The sequence below is a fragment of the Emiliania huxleyi genome, assembly GCF_000372725.1.
Source record: "Emiliania huxleyi CCMP1516 chromosome Unknown EMIHUscaffold_1498, whole genome shotgun sequence".
NCBI lineage: Eukaryota > Haptophyta > Isochrysidales > Noelaerhabdaceae > Emiliania > Emiliania huxleyi.
Genome location: NW_005201094.1, coordinates 1 through 3,457, shown reverse-complemented (window position 1 = coordinate 3,457; position 3,457 = coordinate 1).

Below are 3,457 nucleotides of genomic sequence, written 5' to 3'. Positions count from 1 at the left end.
ACTTCCGCCGACGATGGTGCCACCGCTGCCGCCCCCCCGCTCGAGCCTCGGCCGCCGCACCCCGCCGTCCGCGCCCCGCCGCCACCCCCTCCGTCACGGCACACGCCGGCACCACCGCTACTACCGCTGGCTCCGCCCTAGACGCCGCCGACCGCTCGCAAGAGCGGCGAGCCCGGGGCCGACACCCCTCTGTTAGGTGACGGTCGACGGCTCCTTTCGAGGCTTTGTGGCCCTTTAAGAGGGCACCAGCAGCTTGGGGGGTGCGCGCTGGATGGCCGGCGCGGTGGAGCAGCGGCGCGGAGCCGGGGGTTCGACGTGCGGCCGTCGGTGGCGCGACACGCGGCCTCCGGCGGCGATTCGCCGCGGCTCCGGCGGTGCGATTTTTGTGCGTTTTCGAAGGCTGTGGGCGGGATAAGGCCGGCTAGACCGGCCCTGGTGTGCCCTAGTGTGTTCCCTTACACCCCTGGCCCGGGAGCAGTAGCGCGGTGCGCGTCCCGAGGGCGTAGGGGCTCAAAAAACAATTGATTGTTTTTTCAGCCACTTAGAGCACACAGTGCGCACCGCACCGCGCGCCCGCCAGCTGCCCCGCCCAGGCGGGAAAGAGATGAGGAGATGGGACAGCAAAGGAGGAGGTACAAACACGTATGGGAGGGTTCAGTTGTGCGCCACGCTGCCCGGCGTTTCTCACTTTCCGGGACAGCCCCGCCCTTTTGAGGCAGGAAAGTGGCGGCTACCCCGTACGCCCTGCAGCCTGCTACCCCGACGCCGACCGCCCATCCCCCCCTCTTCGTTCCCCCCTCGAATTCTCCGGTTGAAATCGTGCACCACGCTGCCCGGCGTTTCTCACTTTCCGGGACAGCCCCGCCCTTTTGAGGCAGGAAAGTGGCGGCTACCCCGTACGCCCAGTCAACTACGACCCCCTCGCCGACCGCCCAGACTTCCCTCCCCCTTCTCCAACCCTCCGCCACACAACGCTGAAAGAATCCGGTGGTTGGTACCACTCTGGGGGCTGCAGGATCCAGAGCAGCACTCATCGTCATGGGCAACTAGCCAAAAGCCGCCGCAACTATCGCCGATGCCTTTGCATGAGGCCTCCGCCGCATCAACATAGAGCTGGCAGGGGAAGCGCCCTTCCATCGTAATCTGCTCGTCCGGGTCGATGAAGTCTGAAGAGCGCGCCTCGACTTTGCCTTGGTAGCGCACGCACTTCTCTGGCTCGTCCGCGCACGGCTCGTTCCCATTCACCTTGAAGACCGACACGCGGTACTGGTCCTGCTGGCCCTCGGGCGGGTCGTCGCACGACGAGACTGGGCGGAGAAGCGCGACGTTCTTGAGCTCCCAGACGGACGACGAGAGCACGTCGATGACCCCGATGCGAATCTCGACGCCATCGTCGAGATGGACGCCGTCGTGGTGAGGCGCTTTCGTGAAGGCGATCGAGGTGTCCGGGTGGACGTCGAAGGAGATGTTGCCGATCGAGTAGGCGCCGGCGCGTTCGGCGAGCGGCGTGACGGAGAGCGACGAACACATGCCCGCCGCGGCGATCAGCCACTTCTTCATGACGTCCGGCTCCGGGATGACTGGCTCCGGCTGCGGCGCGAAGAGAGTGCGCCGAGCCACAGGTGCCGGCACGGGGAGAGGGAGCGGCGACAGGCGGCGCCGAAGCTTGCGCCGCGTGCCGACGCGTTCGGCCGACGCGCCCCATAAAGTTGTCCGAGACCTCGCCGCTGTAGCGGACGCACGCCTCGCCGCACGCCTGGTTCTCCACCACCTTGAAGACGGTCACGTCAAACTCGTCCTGGTGCCCTTTGGGCGGGTGTCGTCGCATGTCGAGGTCGGGGTCAGCAGCGCGAGGTTCTTGCCCGTCCACGAGCCGCTGACGAGGATGTCCTCGCTGTAGTCGACGCCGCCGATTTCGACGCCCCCCTCGAGGTTGACGGCCTTGTTGAACGGAGCGTCCGTGAAAGTCACGGACCGTCCCTTGGAGACGACCCCACTGCCCTGGGGCGTCTTGATACGATCAAGGGCGAGCACACGGCGCCCCGGCGCGCGCGCCCACGAAAGGGTGGCACGGCAAGGGAGGGTTTGCGCTTAAAAATCGCCCCGAGATCAAATCCACTGCCCAAGTGGCGCAGGTCCTGCCCACCGCACCCCATGCCGACCCTCCTAGCGGGTCGGCGCCAGTTTTTATGAAAAATTAGTTTCTCGTGCGGGTTTGCCGTTAGTCCTTAGTGGGGTGGGGCTGCAGGGGCAGGGGGGAACTCGCATGCTCTATCAAACTATTAGCCTAATGACGTACCTAATTATTAGCATATACGTAATAACGCTGCTATTAAGCTAATAATTAGCTTATTTACACAATCAGTTTCGTGAAAAAATGCTAATTATTAGCTTAATAGCAGCGTTATTAGGTATATGCTAATAATTAGGTACGTTCTTAGGCTAATAGTTTGATAGTGTGGAGCGGTGTCTCACACGACTGTGGTCTGTGCGCCTTCCCCGTTCCCCGACCCGCCGACGCCCGCGCGACGGGCGACGGTGTAATCTCTTCACTGAATGGGAAGGGGACAGGGGGAAAGAAAAAGTGTCCGACGCTACACCGCACACGAGACGTCTGTCTGTACGGCTTGATAACATCCGACCCTAATTCTCCTAATTCTAGTGCGAGATGTTGTTGAGGTGCACAAGTGCCCACCACTGCCCGGCGCGGCACGCACACCACATGCCGAGGTTGATCAGCAAGGCCGGAAGCAGAGCCTCTAGTTCGAGGCCGTAAATAACGTCCAGCTCATAAATTGCGCCCGAATCGTCTTCAAAGATGCGCAGCATCCCTTGAAGGCTATGGTGGAAGGGGGAGATCCACGACAGGTATTGCACCGGGAGCTGCTCCGCCTCCATAGCATTCCGAGTCGGGAAGACGCCAGCCGTGATGAGGAAGAAGAGGAGGGTGGGGATGGCGAGGAGCTGCGAGACAGTGCCGCTGGGGGCGACTGCCCCCCAAAGACCATTGACGGCGTCAGTCGTCAGGACGCAGAGTATGGCCCAGCCGTACAGCCCGGGGAAGTAGGGCCATGGGATGCCAGTGAAGGAGAAGCTGATCGCAAAGAAGAGGAAATTGCTCACCAGGCTCAGGACCACCTCCACAAGGGTGGAGGTCACCAGGTGCGCGAACACTGCGTAGAGGCGTTCGCTGGACTCGAGCTTCATGGGGACGAAGGGGGGGGGGGGGGGTGGTCAGCGAGGCGCGGGGGTGTTGGGGTGGTGTGTGTGAGGGGGGGGGGGGGGGGCCCCCCTTCCTGAAGGGGCGATCTTGGATCGGGAGCGGAAGGGGGGGGATCCCCAACAGGCCGGCCATAATGACAAGGGCGTACCTAAAAAAGGGGGGGGCGTGCACCCCGCGGCCAAAATGCCCATCCCCCCCCGTAATGCCCTTAAGGAAAAGGAGGGGCGTCCCGTC